Genomic DNA, 24,010 nt, shown 5'->3' on the forward strand with positions numbered 1-24,010 from the left:
CTACCTGAGGGTCCAAAGCCACATTTTTTCCTGGCACATTATGCATGATTTGGACTTCACAGTGCCCCGTCCTCTGCACCTGCTGGACAACCTCAAAAACTGCCTAACCCACAGTTCTATCATCCATCCAAGCTGCCACTCCCTACACTCCACCCATTCTTGTGACCCAAAGAGGTCTGGCTGGCTAAGGACACTCTGAAATCAGTAGCCATGACTGTAATTTCTGTGAATGAGCCCTTCATCCTCTCCTGGCACCCTCCATGCAGTGCCCTAAGTGGAAGTAATAGGTAGAATGTCTGGACTTATATTTCACTGCCACAGTGGTGGCAGCAGAATGAAATCTAGAAGTACTACTCGACCAAGAAGTAGGAGACGTATATAAACCTTCTCATACCCTCACAGAAGCAGAGTCACCCCACATGTATGGTACAATGGTCACAGTCCTCAATGCCTACTTTGAACCTATGGTAAATCCCATTTACAAGAGGGTTATCTTTCTTCAGGCCCCTAAGGAGCCAGAGGAATTGCTTGCTGGGTGTTACATGAGACTCAAAGAGCTAGCTGCCACCCGCACGTTCACAACAAACTACATGCACACACCATCCAAGGGTCCACGTCCTCCAAGTTAAGGGAGCTGGTAACAGGTGTGCCCCTCCATGATATTCCCACTATGGGCCAAACCAAAGAGCTCTCAAGAACCACAGCATTCCACATTGTTGTGGCCCAGCCCGAACCAATTAAGTCAGATTCCCTGAACTTGGTCACACCTGCCTAGTCACCCCACAAAGAAAGCCATGACCCTCACTGCGAGCCCCTTGTGGCTACCGTGGCAGCTCAGCTCATCACCCAGGGGAGTGCCCAACATGTGGCAAGGCCTGTGTGTCTAAGCAAAAGTGTGCCGCTCTAGCCAGCAGGCAGAGGCAGCACCACGGAAAATGGAAACACATTTGCTGGCTCTCCAGAGGACAAGGAAGGGGAAGTCCTAATAGACATGGATGAAGATGGCATGGCAGAAGTGGTGAAGTGGTGATGGCAGTAGGACATGGGCACACTGCAAACCACTCTCCAACAAAATGGCAGGTCCTTGTGGGAATGAAAGGCCTGGCAGCCAACATCAACACAAGGGCCCCCATCAGCATAATGGTAGGAGAGACCTGAGATTTTCACTTTCGCCTGGTGAAAATCAGAATTTACGCATATGGGCAAATACACCTATTGTCACTCAAAGGGTGAATCATGACCAGCATCACCCACGACGATCAAACGACTGACATCACAGTCTTTTTCTTCTATGAAGGCACTGGCATGCTACCGAGTAGCCGGACTCTAGAGAAACTCTGACTCACAATTCGCACTATGCGTTCATACCAGCCAGTTAAATGACTTCCTGGTGGACTTCCAAGAGATATTCAAAGGTATTGGGTGTCTAAGGAACAAAACAATGGCTCTCTACATTGACCAGTCAGTCCAACCAGTAGCTTTAAGACAACATACGTTTTTTCCCTAACTATTCTCATCTGGCAAAATGGCCCCTCATACAGACAAGACTAGTTCTGCCCATTATATGTCTCAGAGTTGTTTAGGGAAGGTGAATTATTAAATTCGATATTCAAAGACCTAACCATTCTCACCCAACCGAAGCTTGCAAAGGCTCAGACCCCAATGGTTTGGGAGGGCATCGTGAGGTTATATGTCTTCTCTGTTGACTCTACCTTGGCCTACTTTGAGCCTATCAAGGATATCAGGCAGTCCATGAATGCCAGCCCCATATGGCTAGGTGCAGTGTTGTCACAGAAACAGAATTGTGGTAAATTGGCACCAGTGGCCTATGTGAGAAGAGCACTTACTCATACAAAACAGATCGAAAGGGAGGCAATTAAAATTCACTGGGGATGTCATCATTTTCATCAATATGTGAAATACAGTGACCACAAACCTCTGTTCCTCTTGTTCCAAAGGTTGGCCTCAAAACCACCACCTCACTTAGAATATTACAGAATAACTCTTTCAGAGTGGAATACACACGGGGGTCCCACAACCCAGCATTACACATGACACCACTGAGCTGCTCCCCAGCTAGAATAAATTGAGGCCCAAGAAATGGAGACATATATATGGTATGTGGTAGAAGGGTCACAGCTAAAAACCCATGATGCTGTGTGCTATAGCAGTAGCCATGCACCAAGATGACTGCTGATGTTAGTCCTCACACTAAAAGAAACGAGATGGTGGGCAATCATGCGGTCTCACTGGGGGCAGTGGACCCCCAAAGACCAGAGGATACTAAAAGCACTCCATAATGTATGCCACGAGTGGTTAGCAGTTGGTGAAGGATGCCTGCTCTGGTTAGTCATCCTGCACAGCTAAGTGCCTGAAGCATTCCAACTGGCTCACAACAGTTACCAATGAATGGTGAAACAAAAAGTGTGGTTCCCCCTGCTAGATGAACTGGTGGAGATGACCCTCCAAAACGGCATTCTTTGTCAGGTCATGGGGAGCTTCAACGACCCCCTTCCTCCATCTCCATTTAGACGCCTCTCCACCACAAAGACCTGTACCGCCATTACCCAGGCCGATCCATGAAAATGCATTATATGCAGGATGTTAAAATTTACAGATGACATGTAAATTTAGAAATGTACATAGGACAGGTCTTGTCTGACTGTAATTGATTACGAGTCCATTTCAATCTTTGTACTTCTCTTCTTATTTTTCCTCCCTTTTCTCACACTTTCCCATTTACTACTACTGTCTCAACTACTCCCCTATGTTGTGCAACCCCCTTGTTCCTAAATTGTATGAATAAATTACGAATGAGTTACGGCAGAATTGCTTTGGCGACTTTTCTAATTTTTCTATGTGGTTTAAACTATTGTTGTGGTCACTTGCAATATATGTACTCCTTAAAATGTGAATTGAGGGCATATGTTCTCCATACCGGCTATTGATATTAAGTATTAGTATTGTAGTTTATACACACAATACCGACTCCTCCTTGTAATGAATTTACTTTCTCAAAATATCGGTTACGGACCACTTTCGTATTCCCCTATTGCACCCAGGTCCGATTGACTTTTTGGGTTACCCCGTTATTGATAACCCCTTCCTCCATCATCATAGCGGAAAGGCCTCGGCACTTGTGGCTGTGTGAGAGCCTGGATGTTAACTAGATGATGGTTGTCAAAGAATCCAAAATACCCGGTGATTTTGATAGTGACTCCCACCACATGAGCTATTAAAAGAGCTCTGAGTCCAAAATGGATCTCGATTACAGGATCAAGAGATGACTGAATACTTTAGATCATGGGATATAACACACAGAAAGATCACCCCATGGCCTCAAGTCAACTGAGAGGTGGAATGTAGCATGAGAACCATGAACAAAGTGATCCGTAGAACGATGATAATCAGCCAACTGAATAGGCTATATATATCCCTTTTTGCAAGACTCCACATACCACCACTGCAGTAGTACCCAGTCTGGTCTGCCTAGGACAGGTAGTTAGAAAGAACATTCCCCATCACCCTTGTTTGGTAACAGGATTATTAATGAACAATGCATACTCGAGCAGCGACAGAAGAACAACAACAGCTTTAATGACAATTGGTCAGTGTTAGCCTCTGAGAGGGAGATGAGGTGATAGTAAAGGACGAGTACCCCAGCAGCAAGTTTCGAATAACTTTATGTCAGGGCATCATGGTCACAGCCCAAAAAGGGACCAAATAGGTCACACAGAATATATCTTTCTTCCAGAAGTATCGAAGTTGTGATTCTGTGAGGATAGTAGCTAAATACAGTGAATGTCAAGAGGTCGAGAAAAACAGCTCAGTGACAAATGGGAGCCAATTTATGATGGTGGGACAAATTCTCCAGCTCTAAGTTCAGAGACTAATGTCAAGAACGGTTCCACTCCTGGTCCAGCTCTGCACAAGGAAGCCCTTAGTGATGAAGTGGTGTCCACCTCTGTTCTGCCCAGGGGTCTGAAGATCTGATATCACCGGAGAGGATGATCCGCAACGCACAGTTGCCTCAAAGACTTTGTAGTATAGAGATGCTTGGAACCAGTATGGGAATATGTTACTCTGGAACCAGTTTGTAGGATACAGTTGGTTACCTAAGCTTTGTTTAACGTTTTTCAAGTTGGGGAGCAATGCAATGATGTGACTCCCCCTAGGAGTTAAGAGAGTGAGTCACTTGAGAAAAGGTGTTTTGGTTGCCATCTCTGGATTTGGGATCATGGTGGTCTTGTCCAGACGTACATCCACAGTAAATAACTGATCCTACTTAGTGTCGGGTGGAAGTTATCCCTTGATAGCTGTGTGTGGTGTTTTCCTGCTCCCTCTGCATCCATGCCCCTCCCCCACCACACTACACATCCTACTAACTACTCTCTGAGCTGCTGGGCACCTATGAATCATTTAAAGCACCAGCACTGGAATGTTTGGATTGCCATTAGTAGAAACTGATATTCAGGTCCCTGATGTGTCATTCCTTTACTTTGTGTGACTTGCTGAGATCTAGAAGAACAGGGTTCGACAAACATTGCTTTCCTTAGATCTAGGGGTGGATATATATATATATTAGAATGTTTAAAACAAATACATTGATGTTCAAAAATATTGTGAACTAAATATCAAGTATCAAAATAAGGCTAGATTTGGTGTTCTTAACTTCATATGCATGTTCATTGACAATATACATACTGTCGTGTCAGGGTACATAAGTGGAGGTAACTATGTTAAATCATAACCACATCTATGTACGTTTGCCCATGTATGTAGATGTTTAGTTAAGTATATGTAATATTTACTTACCTATACACTTCACTATAAGTAGGAGTCAATATTTAGATCAAAATATTTTAGCAAATTAGCATTTTTTGTTGACATATTTTGAGATTTTCTAGTGGTATATCATGGAGGCATATTGGTCCTGAGGGTTATGTGGGTATACACCTAATGTCTCAGTGTTTTCTGTGAATTTCTTTACCTTCTCCAGGTGCAAAGTTCAATATTTATAAAAATATGACTATGGAGTAGGTGGTGCCCGATCCGAAAATCTCTGTTGCATTCCCCATCCCTGGTGCTTAATATATATAAATTAGTCTTGGTACACAAAATCTTTCTCAGGAGGTCACTGCCATTTTCCATCACCCGGGATTTTCTACTTCAACCGGTGGCATGGCCCTCTGCCCACAAGGGCTGAATTCAGTTGGAATACCTGATCCGATTTGCAGAGAGTGAGGGAGTCTGACCCCCCTCACCAGAATTAAATGTAGCTATAAAAAAGTGAGTTATTAGTTGGGGGTGGTTGGGAGTCCACCATATATAATAAAGTCACCAACCTGTTAGGTCCATTCAAAAGTTTCAGTAATTTAAGCGTGACCTCAACCCTTGGTAGTTATGACACAGAGCAGATGGGTTTAACTTAAAGAAAATGTGTACAGCATTTAGAAGTACTAAAATAGTTTAAAAGATAAAGGCATAACACAATAACAATCTCACTCCGATTTAGGAACATTGAGCAAAAATATATTAAACAAAATGAGAAAAAATCCTCACAGGGCAAACAGATATACATTTTACCTTGGGACTTAGGGCCTGATTTAAATTTGGGCGGTCAGCCCATCCTTTACCAGAGTGACAGAGAAAATGACTCTGTCGCCCTGGCACTGGCTCCCGACGACCACATTTTGAAATGTCTGTTGGCCCGCAGAGCATATCATATAATATATAAAAGAAATGAGCGGGACCCCTTGTGCCAGACCTGGGGAGTAGGGTGCTACTGACAGGTAGAAGTAAATGTCCCTTGGGGGAAAGTTATACCAAATCTGGGTCTCAAAGTACCCAGCAAGAGAATTTATAGCCCATATGTTAGATCATGCAGAGTTATATATACAACTATTACAAATATGAAATGTATATTAAAATATATTTTTTATAAAAAATCGACAGGTATTACAATTAAAAACACTGTAAAAATGATTACACTAGCAATAAAGTCAAATTCATATACCATTAACATCAGATATACCATACACAAAGAAAACACCAATGATTTACTGTGGAAATTATTGCAAGAGCATTGATACCTGATTCATGTACAATTGTGATTGTGAATCTTATCCAGCAAACCTAAAAATCGTATATCTAAATTTTATGTACCAACAAACATTCAACAGAGAGACAAATATACAGACAGTACATTTTGTCATTTAGAAACACATCCGGTCTGAACAATTCAATTACTAATCCTAGATACAATCTATTGTTCTTATCTGTAGGATAAGCTATTTCCACGGATTGTGCTGGATGAAGCGTCAACTCGTTTCGATAGTTCTATTGATATCCCATCTTTATCAAGACAAATATAAGTCTCTCTTTATTGGCACTGTTTACTGACACATCAATTCACTTGACTTGCCGGGCATGTTATTGGCTCTTAATCTAGAGATTTTGGTGAGGTCAATGGTGGAGTCTTTATGTTTAATTTCTGTAAGAGTCGTTTTTATCATTGGCTTTTCACATTAAAATTTCTCTATGGCGTTTCACATTGAAATCCTTGCTTATAGATCTGTAAAGTCTTGCTTCTTATCACCTACTCACTTTAAATCTTATTGATAAAATCTTCAAATAAGCGGCTGTCTTGTGTAGTGTCTCACATTAAATTACACTTGGAATTGTGCTAGCTAGGCTCCAACTCGTGCTTACACTGCAGGTAAGCCGGCTGCTGTCAAGGCAGTTCCTGCCAAAGCATTGTCATTTTGCTGGCCAGCTCCGTCAAACATGACAGAGCCATACAGCAAAGTAAAAAAATTTTTGTTCATAAAGAAAATCCTACAGCAAGATTTTCATTTCGTTAATAAAAAATCAATGACCCTCTCACCATGGGAGTTTTCTCCAATGGTTCAAGAGGCATTGTGCACTTTTTAATGTCCCTTACCGACAGATTTTGACTGGTGGTGACGGCATTGAAAATTGGCTGTATGTTTGCCCATTTAAATTAGGTGGGTTGACATATAGCCAAATCTCTCATGGCTTGACGAAGTAAGGTTGACGACGGTGGAAACAGAATAGTCTCCACCGTCGACAAACTATGGTCCACCTCATTTAAAATCTGACAGGTCTACAGTAATGTATGTGGGAAACTCAGTCGCAACAAATTTGCCTCTCTGCCAACATTTAAATTGGGCCCTAAGCCTGTGAAACAGAAGTGGAAATCCTACAGTGGGGTAAGGTTTTAGACTGTATCCTAGGATGAACTCTCAATTCTAGACCACCGTTAGATGACATCATGCTGAAGCCATTGATTTGGGAGCGAAAGCTCAAAGCAGGAAAACTCAAATTTTGCATCCAGGGAAGTCCTCTCTTCAGCCTGATACTTTCCACACCTTTTTCCGTTAAGGTTTCTACTTTCGAAAAACTGCAAAATGCCACCATCACCATGGGAGAAAACTCCCATGGTTACAAGGGACATTGTTTTTTTTATTTTACAAAACATAATCTCACTTTGTTTTTTTTGTTTTGGGAAAAAAACATATTGTAAGTTTGTGGTGCTGCTACATTATGTTGATGGAGCAGTCCACCAAACTTACAGTGCATTGACTGGAACTGCCGATGCTACAGATGTTCACCGGCCAGAATCCCTCCGGGTGACAGAATACTTTACTCCATCACCCTGATGAAGTAAACACCCGTACAGCAAACTCTAAATCAGGCAGTTAGTCTCTTTTCAGAGCTCAGAATCCTTCAGTGATGAGTACCACTAGGTGGACCCCTTCTCTCCAAGCTAATGGATGTGCTGCTTGAAAGAAGTTTAGCGATGTAGAAACCTGTTTCTTCAGCCCAGAAAAAAATCACACCTTGAGCAGGTTGTCTTCACTAGTTGGCCTGAGTTTGCCAGAGGCCTGGAAGTACAAAAATGCCTAAGTCTTACCTTTTCAGAGTTGATGTGTGAAGTCCAATTAGAAACAGCCAAGGGTCTCAGGACGTAAGGAACAGTACTTGTGGGGTAAAAGTCACTCCAGCAGGGGCCACCAGCAGAGTTCAGTTCAGGTCCAGATGCAACTGGTCAGGTGTCCATGCAGCCACACCGGAGGTAAGTTAACTGACCTTTGGAGTCCATTTATTTGTCCTGTTTACGATAGGTAGCAGTTCCATCCCTTTAGGTCTCCACACAGGTCTCAAACAGTTGGTGCTGTCCTTCTTCTGTTCTTCCACAGGTTCATAAAACATTTTGTGAATGAGGAGACAGGATGGCACATTTATGGCTGGCACCGGCTAGTGAGTGGAATTGACTCCTGGCTCCTCCCTAACCTTTAGAAGAAAAGTTCCCAGAGGCAACCTGTAGGAGGGATGGGCAGATATATGGATTTGGAGGGTGATTTGATTTACTATTCTTGGGATATATATTGGTATCACACAACAGTAACATATAGATATAGAGCTCTACGAGTGTTGTTCCTTCCTGCAGGAAACAGGTAACAACATTGTTGGTTTGGTTTTCTCCCCTTTGCCATGGGTCCTCCAAGGAGGCTGTCACCACCAGTACCCTCAGGGAAACAGGAAAAATGGGGGTAAGTGATCTGGTGAGACTATGTGGTTGTTTTTACCTTTAACATAACACCGGTGAGTTTCTTCTTAGGCCCAACATGCTTGCGATCTTTCTTAACCCATCTCAAGTGTTCTATGATTACCCAACTCCAGGGGTGAATGTGAACACCCTTCACCAGTTTTCAGATATATGCCCACATTCTTGATATTTCTATGTCTGGCCCGGGAAATTTTGGTGACCAATGTCCTTACTTCACTGGAATGGAGCAAACACCTGCCCTTGTAAACTGGATTAGGGAAACTCAACTAAAGGACAACATATTTTGTGCCTGCAAAACATTGCTAAAGCTTGGTAACTTGTCAGAGCAATTCATGATAAGGAACAGAAAGTACAGAACCACACTGCTCAATATGACAATGGTGCTCCCCTCCACCCATATACAATCAACCAAAAGTAAAAACGCTTCTATCCCAGGGTTTTACGGGCTTCCCCAGTTCTGGTCACTCGTCGCACTGCCACAACCTATCGGCCTCTAGGCGTCCTCTGGCAGTATCCACAACTCCTCCGGCTACACTTCATGAGGGTCCTCAAAGCAGTTGGTGTTGCTTGTTCTGGCTCCCGGCATTCCTGCAGTGCAATCCATGAACAACACCCGATGCTCTGTGTTCTCTCCTCCTCTTGCGCACTCTCCAAGTCATTTTCCTGTGTCCTCTGTCTCCATAGAATGGTTCTTGAGATACTGCGGCACATCCTCCTATTGGTCTGCCCTTCCTTTGGGGCCATTGCTCTGCCCCAGCACCAAGAATGAGAAGTCCCTTCTCAGTGTCTGTAACGTTTTCATCTTTCCTAGACCCTCTTCTGTCCTAACGTACTGCCTTTGTTTCTCTTTCCAGGATTGATGGCGATTTCATCATTTGGAGGTTTGGCTTAAAACGGCTTCAGGCAGTGAGTTTTTCAAATTGGGAGGGGGTTCTCCACACAACCTTAACCACCTTTGTAGCAGATCATGTTTACGCTAGGGGGAACCTTCACCCCTTGTGCAGTGCCTTTGTGCCCACCCGGAGGTGTGGCGAGGATAATAAGTCGTCCCCTCCTCTGTGGTCACTCCAAATTAGTTCTGGGGCTAGCTCTAATCCCACTGGGTTTGGTGTTATCCTTACTGGGGGGACAAACGCTGACCATCTCCAAATTGTATCTTACATTTACATGTGACTGGGCAGGCCTGTTTGAAGGTAATGAAGTTCTTGAGTCCATCCAAGCTGTTTTTCCTGACCAGAGAAGAAAAACACCTGCCCACACCTAGGCCAATGTTTCTGATTTGGGAGCAGTTCTCACACCTCATTAGGTCATTAGGGTCAAGCACTTTGCTGGACAGTTGCTGGAGAGCAAATGTAAATTAGCCTTCACAAATATCAGGCAGGGGAAATATAACTTTCTAAAAGTTACAGTTTCTAAATACATATTAAAATGCAACTTCACTATTGAATTAGACCTTTAATAAAAAAGAGTTTGAATTATTTTTATAGCTGGTTCCAAACTTAAGATACAGAATTAATATTTTTTAAATCTGTACTCTAAAAGCATTGATACCTGATCTGGAGAAACATTTCATGAGAGATGTTGCAATAGGGGGCATCATCACCATAGTTTAGAGGGGAGTAGTTCACATGGGTTAAGTCAAGCAGAGAGCCAGGGCCCTAAGTTCCTTAGTGATTTCTGGCAGTGACAGTGATATACCTTAGGGGTAATTGGGTTTACAGCATGGCTCAACCCAGACCTGTGTTTGCTGACAAGGATAGACCTGTACTTTTCAGTTTGAGTTCTATCAGTGAACAGGAGAGGGTTTCCAGGTGAGCTCTTGGTCAGAACAGGAGGAATGTAGGTCATCAGATGTACATAACGTGGTTCATTATCCTATGAGTATCATTATTTTTGCAGCACTCCATGTGTTGAGGGAGTAATGTTAAGCTAGGTTGATGACCGGCTAAGAGATTTTCCATTAGTCCTCTTTCTGTGTCAGCAGTCATAGTGGCTTCAGGAGTAAAGTCATTCATCTGTTTTTTTAATTTCAAACCATCTATGTTCCGTGTGGCTTGATTTCTTCGGCTGTTGATTAGACTAGGTGAACAGTCCTTTCTTTCAGTTGATAATTTTGAGTTGTTGTACTCTTTTCTCAGTGTAGGCGATTTATGTTGTTTTAGTCCTTTTTTTCTGTTGATATTATAAGTTAGTCTGTTGGTCTTATTAACCTATTCTAACCAGAGCACAAAGAAAAGGTCTGGAGACAAATGGCACCATCCACAAGGAATTGGTCATTTGTGCTCCCAGCTCTATTCCCTACTTGCTGCCCTGATATAGGTTGAGAACAAGTCCCTTTTGTTTCTCCATTGGACCTTGCTTAATTGACTGCATCTTTTGAGATTCTACAATCATTTTCCCATGCAGCATGATCAGACACAAATTGAAACAGGCAATTAACAGTAATTGTAGCCAAAGGAGGACCATGTTTGAGGAAAAGGGGGACTGTGCCCTGGGCTTCATTGATCGGACTCCTGACCATGTACTTGAGGCTGTCTGGAGAGAGAGAGCAGTGTTCACAGGTTGGAGAGGGGACGCCAGGGGACCTTGGTTTTATCAAGTCACCCCAATGTCATCGGGATCTTCACCTGGGGCTTTTGATCTTCTTCTCTCTCAGGATTCACCTCTGTTGAATCAGCCACTAAGGCATTCACTGGGTAATAGGGCAGGGGTTCAGAACCAGCACAGCAGCCTGAAGAGACAGCCCAGTGTGACAGAAGTGAGGCTTACCAGTCAGATGCAAAAACAACAGTTGATTGACAGAATGCAGAGCAATGTCATACATTCACCCCAGTATAGAGATCTGGGCCTAAATCCATTGTTGTTTTGCTCACCTTGCAATTCAAGTTTGAACCCAGCCATATGCAAATCAGTGTTAACCCTGTACCCCCTGGGAACAGTCCAGCCCGAACTGCCAAGCTAGGTCCTCCCTGGACTGGAAACTAGCATACTAGGACCGGTTTCCGACTTTCGGCCCTCATCATCCAGGATAGCTTGATTCCAATGGCATGGAGAGCACGGGACTCACGTCTGAGCATATCCGTCCCACTCGGGGTGACAAATGCAAAAACAACAGTTGATGGACAGAATTCAGAGCAATGTCATACATTTACCCCACAGTACAGAGATCTGGGCCTAAATCCATCTTTTATTTGCTCACCATGCCATTCCAGTTTGAACCCAGCCATTTGCAAATCAGTCTTGACCCTGTTCCCCATGGGAACAGTCCAGCCCGAACTGCCAAGCCAGGTCCTCCCTGGACTGAAAACAAGCATCCTGGGACCGGTTTCGGGCTTTCAGCCCTCATCAGCCAGGATAGCTTGATTCATGTGGCATGGAGAGCACGGGACTCACGTCTGAGCTGCCTGTCCCACTCGGGGTGACAAATGTAAAAACAACAGTTGATGGACAGAATGCAGAGCAATGTCATACATTCACCCCAGTACAGACATCTGGGCCTAAATACATTGTGTTTCTGCTCACCATGCCATTCCAGTATGAACCCAGCCATATGCAAATCAGTCTTTACCCTGTGCCCCATGGGAACAGTCCAGCCTGAACTGCCACGCCAGGTCCTCCGTGGACTGGAAACAAGCATTCTAGGACCGGTTTCGGGCTTTCAGCCCAGACGTGGGTCCCTTGCTCACTTTGCCACTGGATTCAAGATAGCATGGCTGATGAGGGTTATGAACCCGAAACCGGTCCCAGGATGCTTGTTTTCCAGTCCAGAGAAAACATGGCTTGGCAGTTCGGGCTGGACTGTTCCCATGAGGCACAGGGTCAGACTGATTTGCATATGGCCATGTCTGAACTGGGGTGGTGGAGTGGGCTAAAGAGCGGTGATGGATTAAACCCAGATCTGTTGACTGGGTGTGAGTGTTAGATTGGTTCAGATGCTCCGTCCATCACCACCCTCTTTTGTACCACTTTGTTTGCCATAAGTTGGCAGGGTATGCTCAGACGTGAGTCCCTTGCTCACTTTGCCACTGGATTCAAGCAAGCAGGGCTGAAGACGGCTGAAATGCTAGAAACCTGTCTTCGGAAGCTTGTTTCCGGTCCAGTGAAGGCATGGCTTGGCAGTACGGGCTGGACTGTTCCCATGAGGTACAAGGTCAGACTGATTTGCATATGGCCATGTCTGAACTGGGGTGGCAGAGTGGGCTAAAGAACGGTGATGGATTAAGCCCAGATCTGTTGACTGGGTGTGAGTGTTTGATTGGTTCAGATGCTCGGTCCATCACCACCCCCTTTTGTACCACTTTGTTTGCCATAAGTTGGCAGGGTATGCTCAGACGTGAGTCCCTTGCTCACTTTGCCACTGGATTCAAGCAAGCCGGGCTGAAGACGACTGAAATGGCAGAAACCGGTCCTCTGAAGCTTGTTTCCAGTCCAGGGAAGGCAGGGCTTGGCAGTTTGGGCTGGACTGTTCCCATGAGGCACAGGGTCAGACTGATTTGCATATGGCCATGTCTGAACTGGGGTGGCAGAGTGGGCTAAAGAGCGGTGATGGATTAAACCCAGCTCTGTTGACTGGGTGTGAGTGTTTGATTGGTTCAGATGCTCCGTCCATCACCACCCCCTTTTGTACCACTTTGTTTGCCATAAGTTGGCAGGGTATGCTCAGACGTGAGTCCCTTTCTCACTTTGCCACTGGATTCAAGCAAGCCGGGCTGAAGACGGCTGAAATGCCAGAAACTGGTCCTCGGAAGCTTGTTTCCGGTCCTGGGAAGGAATGGCTTGGCAGTTCGGGCTGGACTGTTCCCATGAGGCACATGGTCAGACTAATTTGCATATGGCCATGTCTGAACTGGGGTGGCAGAGTGGGCTAAAGAGCGGTGATGGATTAAACCCAGATCTGTTGACTTGGTGTGAGTGTTTGATTGGTTCAGATGCTCCGTCCATCACCACCCCCTTTTGTACCACTTTGTTCGCCATAAGTTGGCAGGGTATGCTCAGACGTGAGTCCCTTGCTCACTTTGCCACTGGATTCAACCTAGCCGGGCTGATGATGCCTGAAATGCCAGAAAACAGTCCTCGGAAGCTTGTTTCCGGTCCAGGGAAGGCATGGTTTGGCAGTTCGGGCTGGACTGTTCCCAGGAGGCACAGGGTCAGACTGATTTGCATATGGCCATGTCTGAACTGGGGTGGCAGAGTGGGGTAAAGAACAGTGATGGATTAAACCCAGATCTGTTGACTGGGTGTGAGTGTTTGATTGGTTCAGATGCTCCGTCCATCACCACCACCTTTTGTACAACGTTGTTCGCCATAAGTTGGCAGGGTATGCTTAGACGTGAGTCCCTTGCTCACTTTGCCACTGGATGGAAGCAAGCCGGGCTGAAGACGGCTGAAATGCCAGAAACCGGTCCTCGGAAGCTTGTTTCCGGTCCTGGGAAGGAATGGCTTGGCAGTTCGGGCTGGACTGTTCCCATGAGGCACAGGGTCAGACTGATTTGCATATGGCCATGTCTGAACTGGGGTGGCAAAGTGGGCTAAACAAAGGTAACGGATTAAACCCAGATCTGTTGACTGGGTGTGAGTGTTTGATTGGTTCAGATGCTCCGTCCATCACCACCCCCTTTTGTACCACTTTGTTCGTCATAAGTTGGCAGGGTATGCTCAGACTTGAGTCCCTTGCTCACTTTACCACTGGATTCAAACAAGCTGGACTGAAGACGGCTGAAATGCCAGAAACCGGTCCTCGGAAGCCTGTTTCCGGTCCAGGGAAGGCATGGCTTGGCAGTTCGGGCTGGACTGTTCCCATGAGGCACAGGGTCAGACTGATTTGCATATGGCCATGTCTGAACTGGCGTGGCAGAGTGGGCTACAGAACGGTGATGGATTAAACCAAGATCTGTTGACTGGGTGTGAGTGTTTGATTGGTTCAGATGGTCCGTCCATCACCACCCCCTTTTGTACCACTTTGTTTGACATAAGTTGGCAGGGTATGCTCAGACATGAGTCCCTTGCTCACTTTGCCACTGGATTCAAGCAAGCCGGGCTGAAGACGGCTGAAATGCAAGAAACCGGTCCTCGGAAGCTTGTTTCTGGTCCAGGGAAGGCATGGCTTGGCAGTTCGGGCTGGACTGTTCCCATGAGGCACTGGGTCAGACTGATTTGCACATGGCCATGTCTGAACTGTGGTGACAGAGTGGGCTAAAGAACGGTGATGGATTAAACCCAGATCTGTTGAATGGGTGTGAGTGTTTGCTTGGTTCAGATGCTCCGTCCATCATCACCCCCTTTTGTACCACTTTGTTCGCCTTAAGTTGGCAGGGTATGCTCAGACGTGAGTCCCTTTCCTCACTTTGCCAATGGATTCAAGCAAGCCGGGCTGAAGACGGCTGAAATGCTAGAAACAGGTCCTCGGAAGCTTGGTTCCGGTCCAGGGAAGGCATGGCTTGGCAGTTCGGGCTGGACTGTTCCTATGAGGCACAGGGTCAGACTGATTTGCATATGGCCATGTCTGAACTGTGGTGGCAGAGTGGGCTAAAGAACGGTGATGGATTAAACCCAGATCTGTTGACTGGGTGTGAGTGTTTGCTTGATTCAGATGCTCCGTCCATCATCACCCCCTTTTGTACCACTTTGTTCACCTTAAGTTGGCAGGGTATGCTCAGACATGAGTCCCTTTCCTCACTTTGCCAATGGATACAAGCAAGCCGGGCTGAAGACGGCTGAAATGCTAGAAACAGGTCCTCGGAAGCTTTTTTCCGGTCGAGGGAAGGCATGGCTTGGCAGTTCGGGCTGGACTGTTCCTATGAGGCACAGGGTCAGACTGATTTGCATATGGCCATGTCTGAACTGGGGTGGCAGAGTGGGCTAAAGAATGATGATGGATTTAACCCAGATCGGTTTACTGGGTGTGAGTGTTTGATTGGTTCAGATGCTCCGTCCATCACCACCCCCTTTTGTACCACTTTGTTCGCCATAAGTTGGCAGGGTATGCTCAGACGTGAGTCCCTTTCTCACTTTGCCACTGGATTCAAGCAAGCCGGGCTGAAGACGGCTGAAATGCCAGAAACCGGTCCTCGGAAGCTTGTTTCCGGTCCAGGGAATGCATGGCTTGGCAGTTCGGGCTGGACTGTTCCCAAGAGGCACAGGGTCAGAGTGATTTGCATATCGCCATGTCTGAACTGGGGTGGCAGAGTGGGCTAAAGAGCGGTGATGGATTAAACCCAGATCTGTTGACTGGGTGTGAGTGTTTGATTGGTTCAGATGCTCCGTCCATCACCACCCCCTTTTGTACCACTTTGTTTGCCATAAGTTGGCAGGGTATGCTCAGACGTGAGTCCCTTGGTCACTTTGCCACTGTATTCAAGCAAGCCGGGCTGAAGACGTCTGAAATGCCAGGAAACGTCCTCGGAAGCTTGTTTCCGGTCCAGGGAAGGCATGGCTTGGAAGTTCGGGCTGGACGGTTCCCATGAGGCACAGGGTCAGACTGATTTGCATATGGCCATGTCTGAACTGGGGTGGCAGAGTGGGCTAAGAACGGTGATGGATTAAACCAAGATCTGTTGACTGGGTGTGAGTGTTTGATTGGTTCAGATGCTCCGTCCATCACCACCCACTTTTGTACCACTTTGTTCGCCATAAGTTGGCAGGGTATGCTCAGACGTGAGTCCCTTGCTCACTTTGCCACTGGATTCAAGCAGGCCTGGCTGAAGACGGCTGAAATGCAAGAAACTGGTCCTCGGAAGCTTGTTTCCGGTCCAGGGAAGGCATAGCTTGGCAGTACGGGCTGGACTGTTTCCATGAGGCACAGGGTCAGACTGATTTGCATATGGCCATGTCTGAACTGGGGTGGCAGAGTGGGCTAAAGAACGGTGATGGATTAATCCCAGATCTGCTGACTGGGTGTGAATGTTTGATTGGTTCAGATGCTCTGTCCATCACCAATCCCTTTTGTATCACTTTGTTCGCCATAAATTGGCAGGGTATGCTTAGACGTGAGTCCCTTGCTCACTTTGCCACTGGATTCAACCAAGCCGGGCTGAAGATGGCTGAAATGCTAGAAACCGGTCCTCTGAAGCTTGCATCCGTTCTAGGGAAGGCATGGCTTGGCAGTTCGGGCTGGACTGTTCCCATGAGGCACAGGGTCAGACTGATTTGCATATGGCCATGTTTGAACTGGGGTGCCAGAGTGGGCTAAAGAACCGTGATGGATTAAACCCAGATCTCTTGACTGGGTGTGAGTGTTTGATTGGTTCAGATGCTCCGTCCATCACCACCCCCTTTTCTACCACTTTGTTCGCCATAAGTTGGCATGGTATGCTCAGAGGTTATTCCCTTGCTCACTTTGCCACTGGATTCAAGCAAGCCGGGCTGAAGACAGCTAAAATGCCAGAAACTGGTCCTCGGAAGCTTGTTGCCAGTCCAGGGAAGGCATGGCTTGGCAGTTGGGGCTGGACTGTTCCCATGAGGCACAGGGTCAGACTGATTTGCATATGGCCATGTCTGAACTGGGGTGGCAGAGTGGGCTAAAGAACGGGGATGGATTAAACCCAGATCTGTTGACTGGGTGTGAGTGTTTGATTGGTTCGGATGCTTCCTCCATCACCACCCCCTTTTGTACCGCTGTGTCGCCATAAGTTGGCAGGGTATGCTCAGACGTGAGCCCCTTGCTCACTTTGCGACTGGATTCAAGCAAGCCTGGCTGAAGACGGCTGGAATTCCAGAAACCGGTCCTAGGAAGCTTGATTCCGGTCCAGGGAAGGCACGGCTTGGCAGTTCGGGCTGGACTGTTCCCATGAGGCACAGGGTCAGACTAATTTGCATATGGTCATGTCTGAACTGGGGTGGCAGAGTGGGCTAAAGAACGGTGATGGATTAAACCCAGATCTGTTGACTGGGTGTGAGTGTTTGAATGGTTCAGATGCTCCGTCCATCACCACCCCCTTTTGTACCACTTTGTTCACCATAAGTTGGCAGGGTATGCTCAGACGTGAGTCCGTTGGTCACTTTGCCACTGGATTAAAGCAAGCCTGGCTGAATACGGCTGGAATGCCAGAAACCGGTCCTAGGAAGCTTGATTCTGGTTCAGGGAAGGCATGGCTTGGCAGTTCGGGCTGGACTGTTCCCATGAGGCACAGGGTCAGACTGATTTGCATATGGCCATGTCTGAACTGGGGTGGCAGAGTGGGCTAAAGAACGGTCATGGATTAAACACAGATCGGTTGACTGGGTGTGAGTGTTTAATTGGTTCAGATGCTCCGTCCATCACCACCCCCTTTTGTACCACTTTGTTTGCCATAAGTTGGCAGGGTATGCTCAGACGTGAGTCCCTTGCTCACTTTGCCACTGGATTCAAGCAACCCGGGCTGAAGACGGCTGAAATGCCAGAAAACGGTCCTCGGAAGCTTGTTTCCGGTCCAGGGAAGGCATGGCTTGGCAGTTCGGGCTCGACTGTTCCCAAGAGGCACAGGGTCAGAGTGATTTGCATATGGCCATGTCTGAACTGGGGTGGCAGAGTGGGCTAAAGAACGGTGATGGATTAAACCCAGATCTGTTGACTGGGTGTGAGTGTTTGATTGGTTCAGATGCTCTGCCAATCACCACCCCCTTTTGTACCACATTCTTCTTCACAGCAGCAAAACCTTTTCAGGGGTCCTTTGCAAAAGGGGTATCCGACCTTGTGGAACTATCTTCGGCCACAGCCATCTACATCATCCGTGTTTAGATTTTTTTCTTCAATTTTGGCGACTATATCCAAACGTAGAAATGTTCACCACAACCATCCAGCGATGATGCTCCCTCATTGGACACCTCTTACAGCCTTGCCCCGCTGAACTTTATCTTCTCAGACATGTATTCTCAGAATTTATTCCAAGTCCGAAGATAAGGGCTGACCTGGCCCAATCCACTTCTTGTATCCGAACTGTGCTGCATCGAGGTCAAACACATTTTTTAACTTTGACCCGGTCTTATACGACCATATGCCCGCAGTTGAGGCTTTGATCATTTAGGCATTCATTTTTTACTAAAAGGATTAAACATTTGTTACATCTGTACTACTGATTGGATGCGTTTTGTTTTGGTGCCAAATAATTTTTAAAAATGTGCTCTATTTTTTTTTATTTGGCTTGGGATTTTTCTTCCTTTGTGGTTTCACTACATTACTGTTTGTTTGCTGCATAAATACACTACAATTTGCCTCTTAGTTAAACCTCAGTACTTTTTGTGCTAAGCTACTCAGGGTTAAGCACAGCCTAATTTAGTGACTTTTTGTGGTTCACACTGCAAGAGAATGTGGCTGTTGCTTGACCCGGGCTCACACCCTTGTCAACCAACAACTAAATAGCTCACATTGGTGTTTATTGGTATAGATCTGGACTTGTGTTTGTACAGTGCCATACAGTGATAAATTAATAAAATAAAAACCCCAGATAAAGAATTTGACATCAGAGTGACCTCTTTTTAAATTGTTCCTTAGTTTTCCATTGGCTATTTCCCCTTTTCCAAATCCAAGTGCCTTACTTTCCTTTTTGTACAATGTAGATGGAGCTGTGCAGCTTTAATGGCCTTAGCAATGCTGAGCTTCTGAAACTCTGCAAGAAGGGGGCTGAAAGCAGGAAGGGTAGCTACTGAACTGGATCTCCAGGTTGCTTTCAGAGCCTTTGAGGAGGTGCCGAGGTGGCACTCTGCCCTAGGAAAGGATTATGGTGATGACAATGAGGAGGAGGGAGCAGATACAGAGCAGGGGGATAGATAGGACCCTAACCAGGGTCCAGTGCGGCCAGGAAAGCCCAACTCAACCCCAGCAGATAACCAGAATGCCCCGAGGACAGGAGAGAAAGCTCAAACTAGAGCTGGCCAAGTTGGTAAAAATGGAAGTGAGGATCTTGGTCCATGAGCTCAGTCTCCATGAGCTGGACATAAAATCCATGCATGTAGAATCCAGCAATATTGGTGGAAGTGTACCAGCATTGCCCACTGGAGAGGTGAGGGTCAACATATCCAAGAATCTGGTGCCCAGCTATGTGGTGTGAAATGATATTGATAAATGGTTCTCGGTATATGAGGTAGCTCTGAGGGTACACAAGGTCCCATACGAGTACTGAGGGGGTAGCTTGTGGAGGTTCATGCTCATAGTGGGGTAGGAGGACACATGCCTTATACTTGAGGTAGAGGATGAGACCAATATCCTCTATGAAGACCACACTTAATTACAAATTTGGACTGTCCCATGAGAAATACCATCAGAGGTTTAGGGACAGCTACGGATTCCCAAACCTGTCCTGGGTGGACTACTTTCATTATGCCAGCAAGGAACGGAAGGGCTGTGTGAGGGGAAGCAAAGTGGATGATTTTGTTGGGCTGTACAATGTGATTGTGAGGGAGCACATGCTCAATACCTGTTTTACAGAGCTGCATCAACACCTGGTAGACAGCAAGCCGGCTGACCCCGGGAAACCTGCTGAGGAGATGGACCTGTGAGTCAGCACCAGAGCATCCAAAAAGGCATCTGGAGGGGCCTCTCAAAAGGGTGGTCAGGGTTCACACCAGAGGAAAAATGAAAGACTTCTCTCAAGGCCCTCAAAACATTTCTCAGTGGATAAGGTACCAATCCCATGCTTGTAAGCTAAAAAAATACTTCTTTACTAAGAACACTGTCAGGTTTGTCCCGAAGTGCTATGAGTGTTATCAGCATGGGCTTATCAAATGTGATCACAAGTCCCCAAAATGGGCATACCCCTCCAGTGCTGGGCAGACCCAGAGGTTGGCTAGAGTAGTGCTTGGGAGGAGATGCCCCCGGTTAGTCAGGGAGAGACCGGTGAGGTTACTCCAGTGTCCTTTGGTGACATGGAGATGGTGCCCAAGGCACACATGTCTTCCAATACCTCCAAGTATAGGCAGTGGGTCACCATCAATGGGCAGAGGGTGGAGGAACTGGAGAACACAGGAGCCAGTATGAATACTGTCAGGTGTCATCTGGTATCCTCAAAGCAGGTGATTCCCAATACATTGCACAGGGTTGTATTAGCAGACAACCAGGACAGACACTACCCTGTAGCTCTGATTCTCTTTGAATGGGGGTGTCCTCATGTCTTCTGAAGTTGCTGTGAGCACTGGTATGCCTGTAGACTGTCTGCTAGGGAATGGTACAAGAACACATTGCATGATAGGAAGTCAAGCTCAGGTCACACCTAGAAATGTTGGGATTGCCTGAGTGGGTCTCTGTGACCATCAGGTCTATAGCTGCCCAGGAGGGGAGGAGTAAAGGTGGCCTGGAGCCGGGAAAAATGGCTGAGACACTTGCCAAGAGAAGGAAGGGGAAGGAGCATTGGAAAATAACCTTGTATGTACCATGAAAGTGGTAGATAGAGCGCCAAAGTATGCCACCCCGGGGACTAGAGGGGAGGACATTGCCTTGCTTGGTGATCTACCTGAGCTTGCTAATTGGCAAGCTGAAAGGATACCCACCAAGGAGGAGTTCTGTAAGGCACATAAGGAGTGCACAATATTGGAGGGCATGAGGCAGCAAGCTGAAGCCCAGGCAGCTGGTTATATCTCTGGAGATCATCTCATATACTGGAAGAAAGACCTCCTGTATACTGAGCCTAAGGCACCTGTGCATGGGGCAACACATGTGTTGGGGGTCCCCCTATGCTACAGCATCATTCTGCTGGGGCTGGCTCATGAGATTCCTCTAGCAAGACATCTGGAGCAGGACAAGACCTTTAACAGACTTGTCTCACACTTCTATCGGCCCCGGATGAGGATCTCCACAGATGAACTGAGTAGGACCTGCATAAACTGTCAGGCCAGTGGGATGTCAGGGAAAAAGCTAAAAGCTCCCATGAGCTGTCATTGCACCCCCTTAGAAAAGGTGGGCATCAACATTGTAAGGCCTTTAGAGTCCAAGACGGCCTTATGCAACAGTTTTATCCTGGTCTTGGTGGGCCACACGAAAAGAGACCCATAGGCCATACCTCTGAGGTTTGTAACTGCACCTACAGTGGCTAAGGCCCTTATGAGGACTTTCACCAGAGTGGGTTTTGCCAAAGAAGTGGTGTCAGACAGGGGTACCAATTTAATTTCTGCATACGGGAAGGCAATGTGGAAGGAGCATGGAGCAACTTACAAGTTCTCCACACCCTACCATCCACAAACAAATGACCTTATTAAAATAATTAACAATACCCTAAAAGACGTGATCATGGACTTGTCTGAGCCCATGAGGCAGAAATTGGATGTCCTCTTACTGTGCCTGCTGTTTGTGTACATGAAGGTGCAAGAGAAGAGGTTTGTGTTTGGCTCCTTTGAACTTCTTTATGGGCACCCTGATAGAGGACCTCTCAGTCTTGTCCAGGAGTGGTGGGAGCAATCTCCCATGAAACCCATCAAGTATGTGATTAGCTATATGTTAGCTGTTAGGAACCAAGTGACCAAGATCTGGAAGATAGCTTCTGAAAACTTGTACATTTGGCAGGAGGTTATGAAGCAGTGCTATGACCAGATGGCTACCCCAGTGGAATTCCAACCTGGGCAGAAGGTGAGGGTAATAGAGCCTGTGGAGCGTAGGGCCCTCCAAGACCATTGGACGGGGCCTTGTGAGGTGGTTTGCAAGAAAGGGGAGGCCACCTAGCTGGTGGACTTCAAGACCCTGAGGTACCCTTTCAGGGTACCACATATCAAGTGCCTCAAATCACACTATGAGAGGTCTAAGGTCACCATGCTGGTGGTGATAGATGATGGGAGGAGGAGAGCATTCCAATCCCTGACCTCATGTCATCAGAAGGCAAGGATGGGTCAGTAGAGGGTCTCTGCCTTGCTAATATCCTAACCCCAGAACAGCAGAGGTACTCGCTTTTGGGCTTACATATCTGTGTACCTATGATTTTGAAAGTGAAGATAGCCCCCTTTCCACAAACAAAGTATACAGGCTGTCTGACAAAGTAAGGACCATTTCAAAGAGGGGGTGACTAAGATTTTGCAATAGGGGTGATTAAGAACTCCAAAAGCCTCTGTTCCAGCACAGTGGTCCCGGTAGCAAAATCTTCCCCACCGGGCGCTGCCCAAGAATTCTAGGACTGCGTGGACTACAGGGGGCCTTACTCAGTTACCAATACTGATGCTCACCCCAGGCCCAGAGCAGATGAGGTCCTTGACAGATTAGGGGCTCCCAAGTTCCTGAGTACTTTTGACTTAACTTCAGGTTACTGGCAGATTGCCCTATTTGAAGGGTTTAGGGAAAGGTCAGCCTTTTCCACCCCAGAGGACCACTTTCAATTTAGAGTGATACCCTTTGGGCTACAAAATGCCCTATCATATGACTCAGTTAGACCTAGAAGGAAGTATTGCCATTTTTCATGAACACATGACTTTCCTAAAGTTGCCATCACTTTTTCACATAGGCTTGTGATACACATTTGCATTTGTGACACTTTCGGTTAGTTTCCTAAAAATGCCAACCTTGCTTACACGAGTCAACTTTGCAAGAATACTATTGCATTGCTTTGACAATATGTGCAAGTGCTACCGGTACGTTGTGCAAATGCACTTGTTATTTTCATTCATATGGTGACACAGCTATCTCTAGCACACAAATAATGGCAGCCTGATCACAATCTCAGCACAGGGCAAGGATGCCTTGTTATAAATAAACATCTGTTTCCAGGTATTGGCAGAGGAGGCACTTCTGCTGACATCGAGCGGTCTTTACAGGCTGACGCCTGTGGCCACCAGCTGACTAACATCTATGTGAGGTGTATTCAGCACGTGAACAAGACAGAGTCCTACATTCTTACCCAACCTATAATGTGGTTGGATCATCCAATAAGGGAAGTCTCGGTAGAACATGCACATACACACTAGACATGCAGGTTAGGGTCAGCATTGACGGAGGACACCAGATGGTTATATTATTTTATATGCTTGCATGTATATGTTGTTTCTGCATGATGGCTGTACTTTTTGCATTGTTCATTCAATCAAGCATTTGTATAGCGCGCTACTCACCCGGAGGGTCTCAAGGCGCTTTGGGGGGGGGTCTGCTACTGCTCGAACAGCCAGGTCTTGAGTTGCTTCCTGAAGGTGAGGTGGTCTTGGGTCAGTCGGAGGTGGATGGGGAGGGAGTTCCACGTCTTGGCCGCCAGGTAGGAGAAGGATCATCCTCCCGTTGTGGCTCTTCGGATGCGGGTACGGCGGCGAGGGCGTGGCTGATCAATCGAAGCTGGCGGGTGGGAGTGTAGATGGTCAGGCGTTCGTTGAGGTATCTTGGGTCTTGGTTGTGGAGAGCTTTGTGTGCTTGGGTGAGGAGTCGGAACGTGATTCTCTTGCTGGCCGGGAGCCAGTGCAGGTTTCTCAGGTGTGTGGAGATGTGGCTGTGTCAGGGAATGTCCAGGATGAGGCGTGCTGAGGCGTTCTGAATGCCCTGGA

This window comes from Lissotriton helveticus, chromosome 4_1 (genome assembly GCF_964261635.1).
Source record: "Lissotriton helveticus chromosome 4_1, aLisHel1.1, whole genome shotgun sequence".
NCBI lineage: Eukaryota > Metazoa > Chordata > Amphibia > Caudata > Salamandridae > Lissotriton > Lissotriton helveticus.